This window comes from Oryctolagus cuniculus, chromosome 20 (assembly GCF_051225735.1).
Source record: "Oryctolagus cuniculus isolate XC-2025 breed Fujian yellow rabbit chromosome 20, ASM5122573v1, whole genome shotgun sequence".
Taxonomy (NCBI): Eukaryota; Metazoa; Chordata; class Mammalia; order Lagomorpha; family Leporidae; genus Oryctolagus; species Oryctolagus cuniculus.
Window position 1 is genome coordinate 22,134,808 of NC_142886.1, and position 22,553 is coordinate 22,157,360.

At 43.7% G+C, this 22,553-nt stretch overlaps 1 protein-coding gene across 34 annotated transcripts in view; it reads left to right on the top strand.

Annotated features, from left to right (window-relative positions):
- Positions 1–22,553, top strand: part of SIPA1L1 (signal induced proliferation associated 1 like 1) — a 437,830-nt gene that overhangs the window by 154,698 nt on the left and 260,579 nt on the right. For 27 of the 34 annotated variants that reach the window (XM_089322259.1, XM_051826282.3, XM_089322255.1 and 24 more), the window contains one exon: positions 4,224–4,410. The exons of 5 other annotated variants lie outside the window; for them this stretch is intronic. The gene's annotated coding sequence lies outside the window, so the exon portion shown is untranslated. Of the gene's footprint in view, positions 1–4,223; positions 4,411–12,575; positions 12,678–22,553 lie in introns of all 34 variants that reach the window. 2 more of the 34 variants (XM_089322258.1, XM_089322256.1) reach the window with 1 other exon arrangement.

A 22,553-nucleotide genomic window follows, 5' to 3' on the forward strand; every position in this document is an offset into this window, starting at 1 on the left:
GTATAGAGTCCTTGTCTGCTATTATTTGATATGAAAATAAATAATTTTAAATGTATCTTTTTAAAAAAGTTTATTTTATTTGAAAAGCAGAGTTAGAGAAAGGCAGGGAGGGGCAGAGAGAGAGAGAGAGAGCGAGCAAGCGAGCTTCCATTAGCTGGTTCACTCCCCAGATGGCTGCAATGGTTGGAGCTGCATCAATCTGAAGCCAGGAGCCAGGAGCTTCTTCCAGGTCTGTCACGTGGGTGCAAGGGCCCAAGGACTTGGGCCATCTTCTGCTTTCTCAGAGAGTTGGATTGGAAGTGGAGCTGCTGGGACTTGAACTGGCGCCCATATGGGATGCTGGTGCTGCAGGCAGCAGCTTTATCCTTGATGCTACAGTACCTGCCCCTTAAATGTATCTTAAAATTGAGAAAATTCAGGGCTTGTGCTGTGGTATAACTGGTAAAGCCATTGCCTGCAGTGCTAGCATCTCATATGGGCATTGGTTCCAGTCCTGGCTGCTCTACTTCTGATCCAGCTTCTCGGTAATGTGCCTGGGAAAGCAGTGGAAGATGTCTCATATGGGAGACCTGGATGAAGCTCCTGGCTCCTGGCTTTGAACTGGCCCTGCCTCAGCCATTGTAACCATTTGGGGATTGAACCAGCAAATGGAAGATTCTCTCTCTTTTTTTTCACTCTCTCTCTCTGCCTCTGCCCCCTCCCCCCGTAACTACCTTTCAAATAAATAAATAAATCTTCAAAAAATTGAGAAAATTCTGTCCCACAGATTTACTTTGTTCTCTGATTCAATAAGAAGACATTTTATTTACTTGAAAGGCAAAGAGAACTTCGTTGCACTGGTTCACTCTCCAGATGACTGCAGCAGCCTAGACCACGCCGAAGCCAGGAGCTAAGAACTTACTCCAAAACTCTGATTTGTGTGCAGGGACTCAACAATTTGAGCCAAGGTTGGCAGTCTGGAGTGGAGCTAGGACCCACACCAGTCACTTTGATATGTGATGCCAAGTGGCTGAAGTGGTATCTTAACTGCTGTGCCAAACACCCACCCCTATGTATTTTTTAAATTATATATAAGAAATACTTTAACTTTTTTTCTTGCAAATTAAAAAGGTAGCATGTATAGAAGAGCAGTAGATCTTTTTACTTTTGATAAAATTTTCCCATGCTTAACACATGTATGTAATCATCAAAATTAGAACATTACAACATTCTAGAAACTCTTCTTGTCCTCTCCCATTTTACCCCCTTCCCCTGAGCCCCCTACTGCCAGAGGTACGCACTGTTGTGACATAGGTCACCACAGATTTGTTTTGTTTGATTTTGTACTTTATAAAAAAGAAATAGTGTATCATCTTTCATCTGGCTTCTTTTGCTCTGTGTAATATTTGAGGTACTCATATTTTTGTGAATAGCCACATAGTGAATGTTTTGTGTGGTTTACGTCTCCCTGATTGCTAGTGGGAGTTCACACTTTGTTCTGAAGCGCTTCCCTCCTGGGAAAATCTTGCATTGTTAAAACATAGTGCTTTTTTTTTTTTTTCTTTTTTTTGACTGATGTGTGCTAGTTTGACTTCATTTCAGTATTTTCAGAAATTCTTACTTTCCCCTGGCATTGAGGATATAGTGTACACCAATTTCAATTTGCCAGCCCCTCCATTGATTCTTCTCTATCACTAGAGTGGGGTAGTCACTAATGGAAGTTGTCATGCAACTGAATTTCACTCAATGACTGCCTAATTTACTATGATGTTCTGGTCCATTCTAGTGAATGATTGAAATTGTGAAATATAGCAAATTATCTATCCATTTTCCATTGTGACTAATTAAGATGTTGGTCAAAATTCAATTGAAGAAATCCAGAAGGAAAGTGGTTTAGTGCATTAATTGTCTTTAGACCTGTTTGCCAAGAATTATTCATCCCTGTAACTGTGATTCAAAGGACTCTCACTGCAGAATAGAAAATTATAGGTGAATTTAATGCATGTAGAATGTGCATTTGCAAATTAAGTCTGGCAGCCGGCACTGTGACGGAGCTGGTTAATTCACTGCCTACAACCCTGGTATCCCATTTGGGCAGTGGTTCAAGTCCCTGCTGCTCCACTTTGATTACAGCTCCCTGCTAATCCACCTGAGAAAAGCAGCAGAAGATGGCCCAAGTCCTTGCGCCTTTGTACCCACATGGAAGACCCAGATGAAACTCCTGGAATCAGCTTGACGCAGCCCTTGGTCATGTGGCCATTTGGGGAGTGAACCAGCAGATGAAAGATCTCTTTCTTTCCCTCTCTCTCTATAACTCGTGCCTTTCAAACAAATAAATAGATCCTTTAAAAAGAACTAAGTCTGAATCTAATAGCTAAATGGAATATTTGTTGAAGGATTTTAATCTTGAAGTCTAGTTTTAGATTTTAATATTAAATTTTCTTTGATCATGAAATAAAACCAAGAGATCCTTAAATTTTTGAGTGATAGATTTTTTTTTAAAGATTTAGTCATTTATTTGAAAGGCAGAATTACAGAGACAGAGAGGGACAGACAGAAAGAGAGGGGTCTTCCATCTGCTGGTTCACTTCCCAAATGACTGCAGCAGCTGGGACAGGGCTGGTCTGAAGCCAGGAGACAGGAACATCTTCTGGGTCTCTTTCGTGGGTGCAGGGGCCCCAAAGACTTGAGCCATCTTCTGCTGCCTTAGCAGGAAGCTGGATTGGAAGTGGAGCAGCCGGGACTTGAACAAGTGCCCATATGGGATACTAGAGTTGCAGGCAGCGATTTAACCATATGGGATGCCGGCACGCCGTAGGCTGCAGCTTTACCCACAACATCGCAGTGCTGGTCCCAAGTTACAGATCTTAAAAGAGGACTTGGTAGCAGATCTTGAGTCTGAAGTCTTGGAGTAGTATGGAGACTGAGCAAGTTCTGTGTTCCCAGACCTAGTGTCGGGCCTTGTTGTACATGTGCTTACAGCACAGTAAGGTAGGCAGTGTTGTTATCTTTTTTTGAATGGGGAAATTGAGGCCAAAAAGTTTAAAGGAGGTCCCATAATTAGAAAGTTTAAGAACTTTCTGGTTTAAAATAACTCTCTGTGAACGCTTTTGACATCTTGGGTGCCATTCATACATAAAAATGGAGTGGTAGCTGTTGACCCTCAGATTGAATACAGGGAGAGTTGTGTGGAGAGAGTTGTCTTAGAGTCACACTTTCTTGGGTTCAGCGAACATTCTCAAGCAAGCATTCTGATTAAATACATTATCAGTGAATATATTACCAGCGGCAGCTGATGACGTTAGAGAAACTTGGCCCTAACTGCAATCTTGAAAAACAGCAAAAGCATACATAGAATAGTGTCTGTCTTGAGCCCGCTGGCCCCTAAATGTGGCAGAGATCTAGCATGTGTAAGAAGATAACCTTAACGCAAGATAGAAGGGGAAACTGGGGGCTGGCGCCGTGGCTCACTTGGTTAATTCTCTGCTTGCGGCGCCGGCACCCCAGGTTCTAGTCCCCGTCGGGGCGCCGGATTCTGCACCAGTTGCTCCTCTTCCAGTCCGGCTCTCTGCTGTGGCCCGGGAAGGCAGTGGAGGATGGCCCAAGTGCTTGGGTCCTGCATCCGCATGGGGAACCAGGCGGAGGCTCCTGGCCTCGGGTTGGCGTAGCTCCGGCTGTGGTGGCCATTTAGGGGGTGAGCCAACGGAAGGAAGACCTTTCTCTCTGTCTCTCTCTCACTAACTCTGTCAAATAAATTAAAAAAAAAAGGGGAGAGGGGAACGGACATGAGGCAGGTACAAGCAGAATGCCACAGGAATTCATAGAAGTGGAGCCGATTTTTCAAGAGAAACCTATGAGGAAATGCTTGCTGGGGGAGGAATTCCTGGGACAGTCCTTGAAAGAGGGCTGGAATATGGACACTCAGAAATCGATATCTGGATGGTGGCAAGGCACTCTTAGAGAGTGAATCAATACCCACATCCGACTAGGACAACAAATAAAATGCAAGGAGAACCTTACCTGTCACAAGCAAAGTGGGGTGTGTTGTTAAACCACAACTTTGCAGATGAAGATCAGACAGAGACTACATCACGAGGGCCCGTTTAGCTCTGGAACTGTCTACCTGCTGTCACCTCAGTTAGTCCCTTTACCTTGATGTGGAGGTTCCAGATGATGTGCTGGGTGAGACAGGACACACCCTGCTGCATCCCTAACCCATCTTCATGGATTCTCTTCTCCTGCAGAGATTGCCCTGTTGCCACACGGAGACTTGCCAGGGCCAGTGCAGAATAAGAACTTGCTGGATCCTTCACAAGGAAGCCTGCTGGCGAAAGGTGGAATGAGTAGAACAAGTCCGTGTTTTAACTACACACAAGTGCTTGTTGAGGTAGTGGCAGCCTGTCCTGGAAAGTCATTATAGTGTAACCTCAGGTAAGAGGAACTGAGTGTGTGGTTTTGTAAGTTTACTTGGAAAATGGCTGTGAGTGTATGCGTGCCATTGTTTGATTAAGTGAATACTGCTGATGATGGTTGATTCCTTCCAAGTGCTTGTTTTTGACCTTTTGTTCATTACTTTCTCAAATTATTTAGATTGGGAAAAGAAAAGACTGGCTTATCCCCACTGCCTTATTGTTGGTTGAAAATGAAAATTTTACTAGTTTCCACAATGCTAGTGTGACCACAAGATGAAATTCCTAACCCAGAAACCTTTAATTTGGTGTGGTTTTATGATTAAATTTTGTTTTCTTAGCATGTGGTCTTTTGGTAATTCCAAATTCTTACTGAGAAAATTTTACATTAGTGTTAATAATAATTACCTGTATAATTTGTACCCAGAAGTTTGCACAAGGCTTTTGCATCCATTATCTCATTTAATCCTTGTAATTACCCTGTGAAATGTGATAGGTAGCCTCATGGAAGTTACAGTAAAAAGGTCCAGTGGTTTCTAAAAAGTCATGGAGCTTGTAAGTGGCAGAACTGGGATCTGCCATTCATGACTGAGCTGTGTTAATGTATTCTTTTTGGGGCTGGTGCTGTGGCATGGGAGGCTAAGCCTCCATCTGCAGTGCCGGCATCCCATATGGGTGTTGGTTATGTCCTGGCTACTCCTCTTCTGATCCAGCTTTCTGGTATGACCTAGGAAAGCAGTGGATGATTAGGCCGGCGCCTTGAGTCACTTGGTTAATCCTCTGCCTGCGGCACTGGCATCCCATATGGACGCCAGGTTCTAGACCTGGTTGCTCCTCTTCCAGTCCAGCTCTCTGCTGTGGCCCGGGAAGGCATTGGAAGATGGCCCAAGTCCTTGGGCCCTGCACCCGCATGGGAGACCAGGAAGAAGCACCTGGCTCCTGGCTTTGGATTGGCACAGCTCCGACCATGGCGGCCATTAGGGGAGTGAACCCATGGAAGGAAGACCTCTAGCTCTCTAACTCTCTGTCAAATAAATAAAAAAAATTAAAAAAGAAAGCAGTGGAAGATGGCTGAAGTGTTTGAGCCCCTGCACCCTTGTGGGAAACCCAGAAGAAGCTCCTGGCTTCGGATTGGCTCAGCTCTGGCCATTGCGGCCATGTGGGAAGTGAACCAGCAGATGGAAGACCTTTCTCTCTCTCTCTCTCTCTCTCTCTCTCTCTCTCTCTCTCTCTCTCTCTGTAACTCTACCTCTCAAATACAATAAATATTTTAGAAATTACTATTTTCCTGTTTTTCTTCCCAGGTATTTATGATGCCTCTCCTTTCAAATACGATAATATGATATAATGCTTTTTTTTTTTTTTTTTTTTTAGCCTAAGATAAAATACTTTTGATATTCACTAATATTCTCTCTTGGTGGTGGTATTCACTTACTTGACATTTTAGCTATTCTGGTGAAAACTCTTTCAGTTACTGTTGTGTTAATGGTACTTGAAATTGTATTTTGGTTTATTTTTAACAACTAGAGGAAAAAATTCTTTAGTTTCACATGTGATAACATTTCTCATTGGCTGTTTAGTGAAAAATTCTAACAGTGCCCTGAGAGCGAATGCTGGAGTTCAGGCACTTCTTGTGCTGACTTGTGTGATGTAGCTGCCAGGGCACATTTGCGTGGCTGCAGTGAGGCAGTCCTTGGATGCTGTGGGCAGAGGCCAAGGATGGTCCATCAGATGAGATTGACCTGACCCTTCCTGTATTTAGCCTTACATTGGAAAAACCTTCAATACTTGTAAAATTCTTAATGTAAGTACTCAAAAACAACAGAGATAAAAGATATATACTATTTGATGTCCTGAAATACTACGGTGAATATCTGTTTATTGTACACTAGTCTGCCAGCACTTGTGTGGCAATGTGCTATGCTTTATGAATCCAACAGAATATGTCCAGACACAACCAAAAGAATACTTCACATAAAGTCACAGCTCAGGGATTATGGCTGAAAAACTTAATTATTGCAACTCTATCCATCTTATATTATTTTGTTTTATGTATCCTTACAGTTTTGGCTTATTCTTGCAGAAGACTTGAAAGTTTATTTTTATAAAAAGTTTATTTTTAGATTTTAAGAATATTTAAAATGTGATATGATATGAACCCAGTTTAAGTAAAATGTATTTTTCCATCCAGACAACCTTATGTTTTGTGATCTGAAGAATTGTGTAAATTTAAATAAGGATCATTGCTTCCAGCATTAAATCTGGGCAGAAGCTTTCTGAAAGCAACTTATTAGGGTATCAAAATTGCCATCTTAAGTCCAAATGTCTTTTGAGTGGAGACTTACTGGCACTGGGCACAGCACATTTTTAAATCGTTTATGCTGTCCTGACATCTGTCTAGCTTTTGTTTTCTCCCTTCCTCAAGTAGTCTTGAACACATCACTCTCCTCCTCAGCCAGCAACCCCCAGTTCTTCTCTGCAGAGAGACTGCCAGCTTCTCCTCTCCCTCCACTGACCTGTCCCCTCCAGACAGGCCTCTCTAAACAAACAGCAGTGAGAATTTTGTTACTGAGTTGGAGGAGTTCTTTACACATCCTAGATACCAATTCTCCTTTTTCTTTTCCCTCAGTTGGTGGCTTGCCTATTTAGTCTTTTTTAAAAAACAGTAGCATTTGATAATAAAGTGTTTTCCATATGACAAAATATAATAATTTTTTCTTTTATAATTATTACTTTCTGTGTTTGGGAAGTCTTTGCTAGCCTCCTAGTACTGAAAATATTCTGTGTTTTCTTTTGAAATCCTCATCATTTTAGTTTTGATATTTAAGTGTTCTATTCTAAATTAAATTTTTTTCCATGCACTCAGTCCTTTAAGAGAGATATTACTTGTGTTTTATAAATGAATATTTTGGCACTCTGAGAATTTGGCACTCTTGACATTGATATGCAGTAGTAAGTTGCTGTGGAATTTTTGAACCCTTTGAAGGATGATCAGAATGAAGATAGATGTTAGGGCCTATCTGTATATAGCATTGTGGTCAAAAGCCTTTTTTGGGATATTCTTCCATCGTTGTCACAAAGTATTGCTATTAACAAATAAATGTTGTTTTGGTAACTGGGTTCATCCCATGGTCAAACTAGTGGTATCAAGTGCAGAATAAGTCTGCAGTCTTAGTGTGCAAATATTTCATCCCATATGTAGACATGTATTTATGCACAAATGTTCTGTGCAGCTGACCCAGTAGGATTTGCCTGTTGAGTCAAGATACTTAAACATATTGCAGTAAGGAGCTGAACTGCAAAAATTCAGTTGTTCAGCTGTTTAGTTTGGCCTGATCATTATTTCTGTTGCTATGTTGTGGAGTCCATCAGTCTTTACTTCTGCCAGAGCTATCTCTGTTGCTCAAATTTGAGGTGTCTGCCTTGGCACCACCATGGCCAGCATTGTTCATACCAGATCTGAGGCTGGAGAGAATTCTCAGCAATAGGTATTGTTTTGTTGATGGTGTATGTTTTGGGTGTTTAAGCATGCTAGCCTTGTATTAAGTGTTGTCTTTCTCAAGTTATTCCCATTTTAAAGGTGTGTCTGGAGAGGTGGAGGGGGGAGTTACAGAGGTTTCCCAGGATACATCTGGGGACAACATATGGGGAGTATACCACAGTTTTCCAATACATCTTCTGAATGGTGGCTTCTTCTAAATCTTAACGAGTACTTGAGTCAAGATAGGTAACACTGGACGGCACCGCGGCTCACTAGGCTAATCCTCTGCCTGCGGTGCCAGCACCCCGGGTTCTAGTCCCGGTTGGGGCGCTGGTTCTGTCCAGGTTGCTCCTCTTCCAGTCCAGCTCTCTGCTGTGGCCTGGGAGGACAGTGGAGGATGGCCCAAGTGCTTGGGCCCCTGCACCCACATGGGAGACCAGGAGAAGCACCTGGCTCCTGGCTTTGGATTGGCGCAGCGCGCTGGCCGTAGCGGCCATTTAGAGGGTGAACCAACAGAAAGAAGACCTTTCTCTTTGTCTCTCTCACTGTCTAACTCTGCCTGTAAAAAAAAAAAAAAGAAAAAAAGAAAAGAAAAGATAGGTAACACTACCATACACCCATAATCCAGTGGACTGTGGGATACAGAAGGGGAAAGAAAGGGACTGAGTACTGAAGGCAAGTAGGTCCAAGACCCTGTGTGACGGGCATTTGAAGGTGAACAGGTCAGGAAAAAGCTGATGCTCCCACCAAAGACAGGCTCATTTTGCTTCTGGAGTGCTGCGCATTAGCATGGATGATTGAAGTCCTCTTAACTTGCTGTGTATGGGGGCAAGACTGCCCTTTATCTGGCTGGTAAGTGGAGCCAGTGAGGACTGTTAGGAGACTTGCCCTGTGGGCACTCAGGTTCCCTCCCACAGCGGCTGCCTGCTGTAAATCCTGCAAAGAAACTGGCCAGGCCCCTGGTGGAGTTCCCTCTAAGGAAACATTAGCTTCAGCTGATAACTCTCAAAGAAACTAGGACAGTTCCCAGCCTGCTCTTTATTTGTGGAGATAAACAATGGGCATTAGTAGAGCCATGCTGAAAGCTGCAGTAATAAAACCCACTGTGTTCTAATTATATCCTTTTGCAGGGTTATTTTACATTTTTTAACCCCCAAATGGTGCCTGAAGAGGAGATTTGTACACATTATAAAGTAAATTAAGTGTCTTTTCCTAAATGGGGTTTGTCTTGCTTAGTGTTTCCCTGTTTCTGACTGGAATGGGTATTTATGGTCTTAGGCATACTGGCCAGTTGGTTTTTGAGGAACCATTCAGTATTGGACACAAGAGCCAACTTTAATGGCTTTTGCTAAAAATTTTCTTTCACAACAGTTCTCTCCAGTTTGACTGCATTAAGGCAGACGCTGAGTGCTTTTGCTCTAGATTTCAGTGATAGGCACGCAGTGTAGAGCTTTCACAGGTGGAAGGCAAACTGGCTTGTCCCATGATTCACAGCCAGCGTTCTGGAGCACTTCCTCCTGCTTGGAACAACATTTCTGATTGTCATTTGAAGCCAGCAGTGCCCTTCATTGCCATTCCAGCACCAGGATTTATGTCAGCATTAATTACTTGCTGTGGCCTGGGGGACTCTGAGCCAGCACTATATGTCTGTAAGTGTTGACAAATGCACCATTGGATGCTGTGTTGTCCAAGAGAGTGTTGACTATTATTTTACAAGAATTCCCTTGTTTGTATAGATATCAGGTTATTTGAATCAAGTAATACCTGCTTAACATTTAAGCCTTAATATGTATAAAAATAAATTTCTCAAAGCAGCGTTGATCACTCGATGGTCAAATGATGACATTGACGTTCTTATTGTATAAGCGTTAAACAAATGATTTTGCCGAGTGTAATGCCGAGAGCAGGTGCACTTCCTAATAAAAATGGCACACAAAGTTCAAATGTAAGTGCATTATTTGGAAGCATGATAAAAACCTTGTATTTTGGGGTGACTTTTATAAAAGTAACTGTGATTTGCATTGTGTCATGATTTTTGAAAAAGTATGTGAGAAAGCCTAAAAACTGAAGAAGCCAAAACCAGTGCTTACATTTTTAAGTCTGGTGTGCTATTTGGAGAGACAGTTTCATGTATAGAGGTGTAGTATATAACTCTGGCACTGGTTTATCTGGTTCAACTCTTGCCTCTAAAACTTAACAGCTTTGTGACCTTGGGCAAGTTACTCTGCCTCTCTGTTCTTCACTGTCCTCCTTTGTAAAATAAAGTATTAGCAATAATAACATATACCTCAGAGAATTTTTAGAGGATTGAATAAGTTAGTATGTGAGAAATATGTGAGAATATTTTAAAATGTTTGTTGAAGATGGAATTACAGCTGAACTTATTTTGGTGCCAAAAATTCATCCATACAAGTGGCCAGGGATCTTCAGAAAGTTTGTGAAAAGCATGTATTATGAAAAAACTGCATAGATTTAAAAATATTTTGGCACAAAATATCCTAACGTTTTAATTCAGTTTTATCATGAGTATTTTTGATGCACTCTGCTACCTAATGTGCTTAGCATAGTGCCTGGCACACAGTGAGCGTGTGCGAATCGAGCTGGGAGGGTCAGGAGCTTGGAGGGAGCATGCGCAAGCACTTCTCCTGTAATCAGTTCCAATTTTTAAAACACAGGCCTGATCCATCAGTGATAATGTATGGTAACTTGCATAATTAGTATTGTTCCTAATTTCTCTGAGACATATAAAAGTAATTAAGGTTATGGTCCTTACTCTGAAAGCTGGACCACATTTCAGTCGCTCCCCACGTGGAGATATGTACAAAATGAAAACAAAATGAGAGTGTTTTACTATAGTGTGTATAAGGAGAAAACCAAGTATTTTGTAATAAAAATAGAGAATGAAGTAACATAAAAGACAAATTTCAGTGCTGGAGAACCATAGTATCAAAACCCATCATAGGGACAGGGGTGTTGTGGCACAGGGGCTAAGCCACCACTTATAATGCCCACGCTGATTGCATTATTGGAGGGCCTGGTTAGAGTCCTGGCTGCTCTGCTTCCAATCCCACTTCCTGCTACTGCACACCTTGGGGGACAGCAGTCATGGCTCAAGTTGTGGGTCCCTGTTAACTACATGAGAGCCCCAGGAGTTTTGGGCTCCTGGTGTTCTGGCCCTGCCCTCCCTGTTGCAGGTATTTGGGGAGTGAATCAGCGGATGAGATATCTCTTTCTGTTGCTCTACCATTCAAATAAATAAATATTTTTTTAAATCACAGAAAGTCTCAGTTTTTAAAATTTTTTTAAAAGATTTGTTTATATTATTTGAAATTCAGAGTTACACAGAGTGGGAAGGAGGAGAGAGAGAGAGAGAGAGAGAGATATCTTCCATCTGCTGGTTCAGTCCCTAATTGACTGCAACAGCCAGAGCTGTGCCAATCCGAAACCAGGAGCCAGGAGCTCCCTCCGGGTTTTGCCATGCAGGTGCAGGGGCCCAAGTACTTGGGCCATCTTCTACTGCAGAGAGCTGGATTGCAAGTGGAGCAGCTGGGTCTCAAACCGGTGCCCATGTGGGATGCCGGCAGGTGGTGGCTTTACCAGCTACACCACAGTGCCGGCCCCAAGTCCCAGTTTTATGTCTGTGAGACGCATATTATCTACCTAAAAGAAAGCTCATCATGTTCATTGTTTTCTTGCAGGCTAGTCATTCATTTCAGTTGTGTGTCCCTGGTTTTGATTAACTGTCTCCCTTGTTTTGCTCTGTAGCCCTTGTTAATTCACACTAGAAACCAAGTGCTGCAGCCCAGAGTTTCCTGGCTCTCCATCTTCTGCCAGTGGAAAGCTGCAGGGGTGTGTATGATTCTGGAAGGCTTTGAGCTGCCCTCTCCTTCTCTACCTCTCTGAGGCTTTGCTGCATCTTTTAGAGCCCACTGAAGTCTCAGCTCCAAGATCCTTCCCAACCACATAAATTGAACCTTCTTCCACAGCATAACTTTAGTGCTTAGTTACTATTCTGAGGGCCACTGAGTCTACATGAAAATCCATGCTTTGCAAACTATGAAGTCCAGTACAGATGTGAATGGGCAATACTGTCATCTTTCATGCATTATTATTTTTTATCCTGCTATGTGTTCATCATATCATTCCTTCTCCCTTCCCCATTAGCTGAGAGCTAGAGGTCAAAAGCTTTATTTTTCTTAACCCATCCCCATATGTAGAGCAGTCATGGGTGAGTGAACCGAGCAATGCTCTCTGCTAGAAGAAGTGTGCAGTGTGCAAGCTGATGCAGCTCTCTCCCAAGATGCCACGCAGTTAGTGTGCACAAAGGGCAAGAGCTTTTGTTTTGAAGGATGTTGGTGCAGGTTTGTGCTTTACTGAAGTGTGACACAGGTTTCCTTTGCATCCTCATTGTTGTGGAAGATAAGGAAAAGATATTTTGCTGTATGCTTCTTGGGCTGGGGCTTATGGAGACCAGGTGAAGAGATGTTTGTGGAAAAGCTGCTTTGTTAATTTTTTAAAGTATTTTTTTCCTTTAGGTTTAGAGGATTTCTTCCTGTTTTAAAAAATTTATTTATTTGAGAAACAGAGACACACCAAGAGAGATTGCCCGTCTGCTAATTCATTCCCCACATGCAACAACAGCCTGGGCTGAGCCAGGGTGAACCAGGAATGCGGCACTCGTTCTCCGTCTCCCACATTTGTGGCAGGAACTCAGTTACTTGGGCCTCCACTGCTGCCTCCCAGGGTCTGTATTAGCAGGAAGCTGGAGCTGGGAGCAGAGCCAGGACTCAGAACTCAGGCACTCTAAGGTGAGACTCAGGTAACTTAACCGGCATGTTTATCACTACTAGGCTAAACGCTTGTCTCTATTTTGTTAATTTTTAATCGCCTATTAGTCATCATTTCTAACAAAAATGTTAGGGAAAACTTCCTATTGGAATTGGCTATGTTCCTAAGGCATGCTCAGTCCTGACCAGGGGATGGTACAGTCACGTGAGCGGAGTTGGAGCTTAGGGGAGACCTGGCTCACCCTGCCTATCTCGACTGGGCTTGCACTTGTACCTCAGCAGGGGCTGGCGCTTTGGAGCAGCCCTTGCAGTGTGTTCCATATCTTGTTGAAATGATTCCAGAGTTTTGTGCATTAGGGCATTCAGCCTGGGACAGGGAAATGATGAAATCTGTAAGGTGGCATTTCTTCATACTTGTGGGAAACTGGCCTTGGGGAGTTTTCTGGGTGGCTCCTTAGATTACTGCATTTTATGAAGAACCTTTGAACAGTAAATACGAACCGGATGACAGTTAACCAGATTACAGACCTGCAGCTACCCTCACTCTGCTGGAGATTCATAGTAGATTCTGATAAGGATGAATTTGTGAAGGAAGGAAGTCCAGTTAGCAGCACCTGCTTTCTCCAGTGCCTCTGAGATTTTGGATCTGGGCTGCTCAGCTTTTCATTTCTGTCTGCTTTGAATTGCTACCTGGCACTTCAGCAGACTCCAGTCTGGTCCTAGGCTTTTCCGTAACCCATGGCGCTGCCAGAAGCCTCTTGGTGAGTGTTGTACATACCCCAGATGAAGTGCTGCATGTCCCTGATTGCTCTAGATATTTGCAAGAGCTGTGTTGCATCTAACAAAGGAGCGTGGTCTTGGTGGGTGATCATCTGGCAGCACTTCTTGTCTGTCATTGACTGTCTGCATTGGGATCCCCGGGTCCTTGTGACTTTGGGTAAATTATGTTAGCATTGGGTTCATTTTCATAAAGTGAGAGTATCAGGCCAGTATTAAGTGGTCTGTTTGTTATTTCTGAGCTGTGAATATCATGTAGTTTAAAAAGATTTGAAAATTTCCTCCCAATTTCCTAATTATATATAAAAAACTTCTCAGAGGAGCCAGAAATATTTTGGGGACTCTTAGTACCCAGCAGTATGAATTAAGGGCTGTGCACCAGGGAGGCTGTTGAGGGCCTGAGGCACCGCCGCAAACAAGGCAGGCCCGCTCCCTCCTGCTGCCCCCATCGAGGAGTGGATGTGAGTATAGGAGGCAGAATGTTCTCAGAAGACGTGCAGCAGTGGCAGCTCTGCTGGCTGTGGAGACAGGACAGCCCAGCCATTTGTCCCGAGTAGCTGTGCAGAGGGAGAGGTGGCTGTGGGTTTGGCGAATGCAGTAGGTCCAGGCTGGGGAAGCTTGCTTTGGAGAGATGTTGTCGACAGTATTTTTTGCAGTGGCTGTATGGATGGTGTTTTAAGCTTTGAGACTGCATGAGATCAGCTACTGATTGGATTTAGATGGAAAAGAGAGGAGGACTGGACACTGAGTCCAGGTCCAGCCTTCGGAGGTCTCCTTAGAAGAAGGGGGAGGTCTTGGTGGTTGCTCTGGCTTTGTTCAGCCTGTCTTTGTTAAACACTGCTGTGTGCACTGCTCCTCCTTTCCATGTTGGGGCAACCTGTGTCTGTCTGAGTTGATGTCACACATATGTATATGTGTGAAGGTTAATCAGTGCATTTAAAATGATAATAATCATCCCAGGGTATGAGAGATGGGAGCTCTCCTGAGGTACCTCCTCCTGGGAAGCACACTGATACGCTGACACCCTCATGGCTAAGGGTTGGACAGGTACCCTGTAGGCTCCTGTGTCCTTCTGGGTCAGCTGGCCAAGTTGAATGTTGGTCAAGAGTCAGTTTAATCTGTACCAAAGCCTGCTTTTGTCAGCAGTACTTGTTATTGTAATCATGTAATTACAATTTAATATTTTAGGTAAGTTGATTATGAGAATTATTGTTCTACAAAACCATACTAAATTTGGGAAGGAGCCTTCAAAGGCAAGCGTTCAAAACAGTGCCATTATTAGGTGTGATCATGGTGACTGTCAAATGTAGCTTCTGTAAGAATTTGCAGGTTACTTCTTCTTTTTAATTTTAGAGTTATTTATTTGAAAAGCAGAGTGATAGAGGGAGACACAGAGACAGATCTTCCATCTGCTGGTTCAGTCCCTAAAAGGCCACAACTGCCAGGCCTGGGCCAGGCCTCACCAGGAACCTGGAACTCTGAGTGGCAGATGCCCAAGGACTTGGGTCATCTTCTGTTTCTCCTGGTACATCAACAGGGAGCTGGATCATAAGTAGAGTAGCTAGGACTCTTAAACAGGTGCTCACATGTGATGCTGACATCCTGGGCAGCAGCTTAACCCACTATGTCACAACACCAGAACCTCAAATTACTTCTTGAGTCTTTTGAGTTTAAAAGGGGGAAATTATAAGTTGTGTGGATGCTCTTTTGGGTGTGGGCTGTGTAACAACCATGAGCCCAACAGTCAGTCTGAAGAGTATTCATTCATAGAACAGACTTGTGGATGAGAGGTAGAAGGTAGAACTGGATGAGTTAGGAATCTGATCTTCAAACAGGAAAAGAAGAGAGTTCTGCCTTGCTCTCATGTATAATGGCACAGCTATGCTGAGGAGTTGGGTGATCTGATTGAGGGGGTGCGGTGGGGAAGTGCCTCCAGAAGGAGCCACAGCTGTGTTTGCCAAAGCGGTACATCCTTTGGCATGCAGGGAGAAAATGCCAGAACTGCTGGTAAGCTGTTCTGAGGAACAGCTAAAGTTTGCTAACAGGTACTCCTCAGCTGGAGAGTGGGGTTCCATCATGATAAGCCTGTCATAAGTTGAAGCTATCCTAAGTGGATGTACTTAGTACACCTTACCTTCCACACATCCTAGCTTAGCACACAGTGCATTGCAGAGTGCCTTTCATGCCGCTGGTGAGTGTGAGGCTGTTCAGGAGCTATGCTCACTGCCCTGCTCAGCATCAGGAGAGTTTCCTACCACATAGCTTGTAGCCTGTGTATAGCCTGACATTCAGAAAGTACGGTTTCTGCTGGACGCACATTGCTTTTGCACCATTGTAAAGTGGGAAAATCCTAAGTAGAACCACTCTAAGTCAGAGACCTTTTGTTTTTAACAATGGGATGAAACTGAGATTTCTTGGGTCCTCTGTTGGATGATGAGCATCCTCACTGGAACTCAGCTACCTTGGGACCATGGGGGGCAGTGCAGAAGTCCCTCACCCCCTGGCTGGCTTTCACCTCGTGATGTGCTCAGCATCAAAGATGATGTTAACTGGTTTTAATAACAGCTACAGCTACAATATTGACACCTGGCTGTAAGAGATTCCTACAGATATGCATAGGTGGAAGGTAATGTTGATAATGCAAGCATAAATGAGCTGTAAACATTTGGCAGAGCTGAGAGTTCTCCTAATACAAGCTGTTGTCAGCCATGAATTTAACTGAAAAGTAAATTTTGCTGAAGAAAATATAATACTCCTTTTATGGAGGTATTGTGCTCTTAGAAATATTCTGCAAAGCAGGGGTCTTTCTGTTGATGGCCAAGAGAGGAGTACGCTGTGCGACCCTGTGAATGGTGTCCACCTGGCGTTGCTGCCCTTTCACCTAGGTTTTTTTTTTTTTTTTTTTTCTTTCCCCCATTAATTTGTTGGAGAGGGTTGATAGAGTAATCTCAGTTCAGCCCTGTGACTGTTTGCGTGGGGTCCTCTGTGCCTTGCACACCCTGGTCAGTCCCACTGTCAGGACCCTGACTGTGAGACTCCTTCCCCTGGCTCGGCATCAACAGGCTTCACATGCTAGCATCCAATTTTCCTTTTCTTCATTTGACTATTTATAGTTACATTCTTAGTCCTGCTTTTTCAACTTGCATTTTTGCCAGTAGGCATTGCTAATATATTCTGTCCTGAAAAAAAACTTAAATTTTGGTCTCTAAGTCATGTAAAATGAATGAGTGTTCTTAAAATTATGCATTTGTGGGTGTGTGTGAATGTGTGGAATGCTGTGCGTTGATATTATTTTAAATGCAACGTGTCTTTGCTGGCCACGAAGACTAACAGAAGTAATAGCGTCTTGGGCCATGGAGAGGGAGGCACTGCTGTGCTGTGAGTAGCCTTCTGGCACCTCCTGCCCTTTGGATATCTAGCAACAAGCAACAGGCCCAGGCACGTGAGCGTGCTGCTGCAAAGCCATTACTGTTAAGTATGTGTCTAATAGGACCCCAGGAAGGCCCGCTCTAGAGTGATGCAGCTTATACTCCAGGTTTGCACTGTTGGCTTCCAAGCAGGCTTATGAAGAGCTCATCCATTCCTGAGACTGTTCGCAGCAAGCCAGAACACCCGAAGCAGACTGTCCCATTTAAAAATAACCAAGCCCTCCTGATGTTTGTAACAGAAATATTTTGGTATTAAATTGGTGAAAACAATGTTATCTGGAGTGTCTTATCTCCCTCTCATTTTAATTTATTTTAGTTGGCAGTGTTGGTAATGAACTAGATAATGTCAATAAAAAGTAGGATTTCCCAGGAGTGTTAGAACACAATAGTCACAGTCATTGCTGCCACATTGTGTCAGTAGTAGTGGGAGAGGAATTTTTCACCTATCTTGATGTTTTAGTGCTGGGAACTTTGGAAAAATAGAAGGTAAAAAAAAGTCAGGTAACTTTTAGAAGTTCTTGTCTGTGACATTCCCTTTCAGAGCATCACATTTGTGATTGGGGCAACTGAATGGCCCGTGCTCAGAGTGCCGGAATCCTTGAAAAAGGGACAGTGGGCTGAGGACAGCATGGCCAGCAGCCATGCTCAGAGGAGCTGGAAGACTGGCATGTTGTGACCAAGAGGTGCCTCAGAGAATGAGGCTCTCAGCATTTGAACCTGGGTTGGGCCATTTCACATTAGTAGTGCCCCCGAGGGGGTGGCAGCCATTGGTCCTTCTGCTCACTCCATTGAGGAGAGCGCCTCCCTGGGGTTTCTGAGAGGCAGGGTCGGTGTTGGGTGCACTGAGCCGCCGCCACAGCCCTAAGCGCGAGCGCTTTCCCTAAAACTGCTTTGCTTCTGTGCACATGCTGGGTGAGTTTTGAAGCCAACTGTGCACTTCATGCCTCTTGTTGAAGTGAGGAGTGCCTGGGGATAGAGATGGTCCTACTTGTTCTTGGAGGCAAAGTGTCTCCAAGCTCACCTATCCTTTCCCTGATGACTTGCCTGCTAGAACTGTTGGGTTCTGGAGAGTGTGGCATGCTAGCCCTTAAACAGTGTCTTTGTGGCCATCCAGGTAATTTTGGAAAGAAATAATTTTTTGTGTAAGCTCTGAGATCAAATTTCCTTTACTTGGGTGTGGATGTCCAGTTCTCCCTTGAATTGCTTTTGCACCTTTGCTAAAAGCCAGTTGATTGTCTTTCTGTGGGAGATCCTAGCTCCTCTAATCAGAGAGGAAGTTTCTTTTCCTTCTGAGGTTGAGGTGACTGTGGACCTGCTGTCACTGCTTGTGTTGGCCTAGGAAGCAGGAGAATGGGGCAAGGGGAGAGAAATGGAGGATTTCTGCCACCTCTCTAGGCTTAGGAATCCCCTTTCCTGTTCCTCCAAATGGGATGCAGAGGATTTGCTCCCTCTTTCACATCTTGGTGCTCCCTTCTGGATGTTGGGCTACCTGGAGTCCAGGCTGGAGTTCTGGAGGGCTAAGCGGGAACACTCATGGCCAGTTTGGTGGTAGGCACATTGTGATTCCATGTTCTTCTCTGCTCAGCCTGCTGTGGTTTGCTCTGTGGAGTCCTTGCAGAGTTGCTGCAGTCTCCTGTGTAGGTGTCCAGCTGACTTTAAGGGACACACTGGCTGGGGTGTTGGTTCTCTCATGTCACCCGGAGTCACTACACCTCTGTGTTGTTTTTAAATACAAAATTTGGAGTAGTGCTTTGGGAGAGTTACTTACACCTTGAAATGATAGGTATACAGGTCAACTTTGTGGACAGTTGATTCTTAGACTTTTTTTTTCCTAAGTGGTCATATTCTGTTGTCTGAATTGATTTACAGTGTATAAAATACAAGAACAAGGTAGAAAGCTTTCAGTTTTCTAGAAATCCTGTGACTCTTCTCTTGCTTTTCCTAACCAAAAAAGCAAAACAAGAAACAAAACAAAAACCATGTTAGTTTCAGGTAAGTATTTTATACCATTTGCATGCTTTCATCTTTTGTTACACCGAGAATTGTCTGATTTCAAGCCCTGAGTAACCTGAGTTAATTGTCTTCTTTCTGAACCCCTACACAAGCTGTAAGAGGAAGCAGAGAGCACAGGGAAGTTCAAAAAGAGAATTTAATGATTAACATATTCATTCTCTACTGACATTTAAAAAATGTCGGCTAAATATAATTATTTAGACAGCTGGTGAAAAACAAATATAGTTCAGTGGATTCCTAGTGGAAACAGCTCCATGGTCTAGAAATTAACAAATTTATTTTGTCATTATTTATCAGTAGAAAATCATTAAAAATTAGTGAAGGGGGGAAAACAGCTGTAGGTGATCCTAACACTCCTGAAATACACCTCAGGAGGCCACTGTAATGGAGTCTCTGCAGGGTATGAGGAAAGTCAATTAGGAAGGCTACGCACAAGGTAATTGTGAATAATTCACTTGGCATCTAAGTTACGGAAAATGACAGTGCAGTGCAAAGAAGGAATCCTGTGATATTCCCATACGGATGTATCACAATGGTAGTTAATTGGAATTTTTTATGCTTTCCAGCTCTTGTTTTCCACAAAGTTGATTAAAGTGCTGTGAAATCCGTTGGCAGCTTATGTACTTCTGTAAGGGAGTGAGGCACTTAAGGGACTGAGGAATGGTGTTAACATCCTGTCCGGATGGACATTTGTGCCTGGATGTTCATGTTTATACACATTTTTGTTTGTGAATGTTGGGGCAGAAGCCAGCCCACATCAGCCAGGCAGCTTGTGTGGTATGTTCCCTTTTTATGCACACTTTCAGCTGACAGCTTGGTGCAGAGAAGGTCCCTTCATCAAGCCCACGGAGCTGTTTTAGGGTTTTAGGCCATGATCATGCTGAAGTCTTCAGGGAGGAAAAGTCTTTAAAGTGGCTTCAAATTGAGGGCTAATAAAACTTTATTCTTTACTTAAATCTAAATGCTTATTTTAGATAGCCGTTTGCCCACACCACACATAGAAATGATGAATGTCTGGGATTCAGTTTTCCTCCTACAAATAGTAGTTGATTATAATTAGAGGTGGGTGTGAGAATGGTGGTAGGGAATTCATTCGGAAGTTGGCCTCTTGCTCTTTGTGAAAAGGTCTCCTATTACCCTTTTGGTTGCCTCATATGTCATGAAAACTTAAAACCAGACCACGTTATTCTATTCTTCTGGAGCTATTGGTAATTTTCAAATGGAGAACCTCTACTGAAATAAGGGAGACCCGGCTTGTTTGTAATAATTCCTCAGAAGACCTTGTAACAGCTTGGACACTTAAAATGTGAATTCTGTAGCCATCTTCACTGGACTACTGGTTTACCATCTGATTCCGTCTCTGTGTCCAGTTCATTTTCCTCCTTGCCACCAGGGTTTCGGAACAGAGCTTTCTAGCTATATTATGCTCCTGCTTAAGACACCTGCTGGCCTGTCAGAGGAGGTCCAGGATGGTCCTCAGGGCCTTCAGCACTGGGCAGGAAGCCTTGTCGTCTGGCAGCTGCACCATCAGTGACCCAGCCTTGACCTTCCTACTTGTGATGCACTGGGTGCACTCTCAGCTCAGGGTCCTTCTGCACACTTCAGCCCCCCATTCTCCACGTCCTCATCTGTAAGATCTTAGTCAAGCAGTCTTCCTGGACTAGCTGTGCTGCTGCTGACTTCCATGTGAGGAAGCTATGACTCTTGGAGAGCAGCAGACCATGTTCATGATCTGTGAGCCTCCAGCTTGACACAGAAATGACACGCTGTGGACACTGCCCTCACTGTGGCTTCATGCAGCGCTGGGACCTGGTGGAGCTGCCTTTTGCAGTGGTGAGATCTCACTCCAGGCATTGGATGTGGAAGCTGAGAGGACTCTTCCCCAGCTCTTCTGCCTCTCATTTTGTTTGATGCTTTTAGTTTGGTGGCCTTTTTTAAAAGAAATTATTTGAGAGGCAGAGAGAGGGAAAAAAAAAAGCTCCCAGTCCCCTGGTTCACTTCCCAAATATCTGCAGTGGCCCTGTAGCCGGGACCGAAGCCAAGAGCAGGGACCTCAGCCCAGGTCTCCCATATGGGTGACAGGAACCCGATTTGTTGAGCAGTCACCTGCTGCCTGCCAGGGTCTACATTAGCAGGAAGCTGCAGTCACAGGCTGGAGCCCAGTACCTAACCCAGGCATTCTGATATGGATATGGGATGTGGCTAATCTTAAGTGCTAGGCTAAATGCCAACCAGCTTTTTTTTTTTTTCCCTTCATTTTGTTGTCTTTGACACTCAAATAAGTAATCCACTTACTTGAATATTTAAAACCTCTTTAGTGATTGATGTCATAGTAATACTAGGAAATGTCTAGTATTTCCCACACATTTTGCTGGGTTCTTTTTGTGTATTAGCACCAGGTTTTCCAGCAATGGGAGGAGGGCATGATAGCATTGTTTTCATTGATAGTTTTAGGAACTGAGGCCAGAGAGAGGTGAATGAGTCTGCCCCAGGTTTCTCCTGCAGTTAGTAATTGTTAGAGCCCAGCCTGAAGTCCATGTAGACTCTGGGTAGTCTATGTTTCACCGTTTGACTGCACAACTTCACCCAAAGAAAGCTGATGTTTGTGCAAAGGTCATAGTTATCAAGTAATAGTTATCTGACCACATGCTCATTGTTGGTTTGGCAATAACATTTTAAATAAGAATAATTATTTTTTTGAAGAAAAACCAGTTAAAGCTGAAAATAGAATTATTTCTGTTTAGAATCTTCATTTGCATTTTGTTTTTAATTGGAAAAAAATCCCTGTGCATAGAGTAAAGCAGAGAAAGGTGACCCTGATTTTTCTACATAGTCATTCTCTGATTCTGTTCAAACACATGCATCTCTTGCCGCCTCCTCATCCCAGCCCTGTAGAATTATTATGTTTATCTTCCACATAATCTGTTGTCCATAACCCTTTAGCTATTTTCGGGAAGAAGAAGGTGGAGGGCTACAATAGCATTTCCACAAAAACAAAGTGATGTGTGTCACCTGTATCAGGTGTGTTTGCTGTAAAGCAACTCTACCTTTCAAAAACAAAGTGACAGAGATACCAGCTGAACTAAGAATGCCATTACAGTGGCTGGCTCTGTGGCGTAGTGGTTAAGGCCGCCACCTCCAGTGCCAGCATCCCATATAGGCGCTGGTTCAGGTCCCAGCTGCTCCTCTTTAAGTCCAGCTCTCTGCTATGGCCTGGGAAAGCAGTAGAAGATGGCCCAAGTCCTTGGGCCCCTGCACCCACATGGGAGACCTGGAGGAAGCTCCTGGCTTTGGATCGGCGCAGCTCCAGCCATTGCGGTCATTTGGGGAGTGAACTAGCGGATGGAAGACCTCTCTCTCTCTCTCTCTCTCTCTCTGTCTCTCTCTGTCTCTGTCTCTCCTTCTCTCTCTGTGTAACTCTGACTTTCAAATAAGTAAATAAATCTAAAAACAGAATGGCATACATTTAAATCCCAGTGATTCTATGACAGCAGGTAGTGGCAGCCAGAGACTACACTAGGTACTGGGTCCACAAATTCACTCTTAGCAGTTTGCCTACCTTGTGGACATAACGCTTTTTGTAAATAGCTTCTGTTGGTTGTGGCATTGATGTTTCACATACTGGTTTCTCCGACACACTGCCACAGAGCTCTTTCTGCTAGGATCCACTTCAGCATGA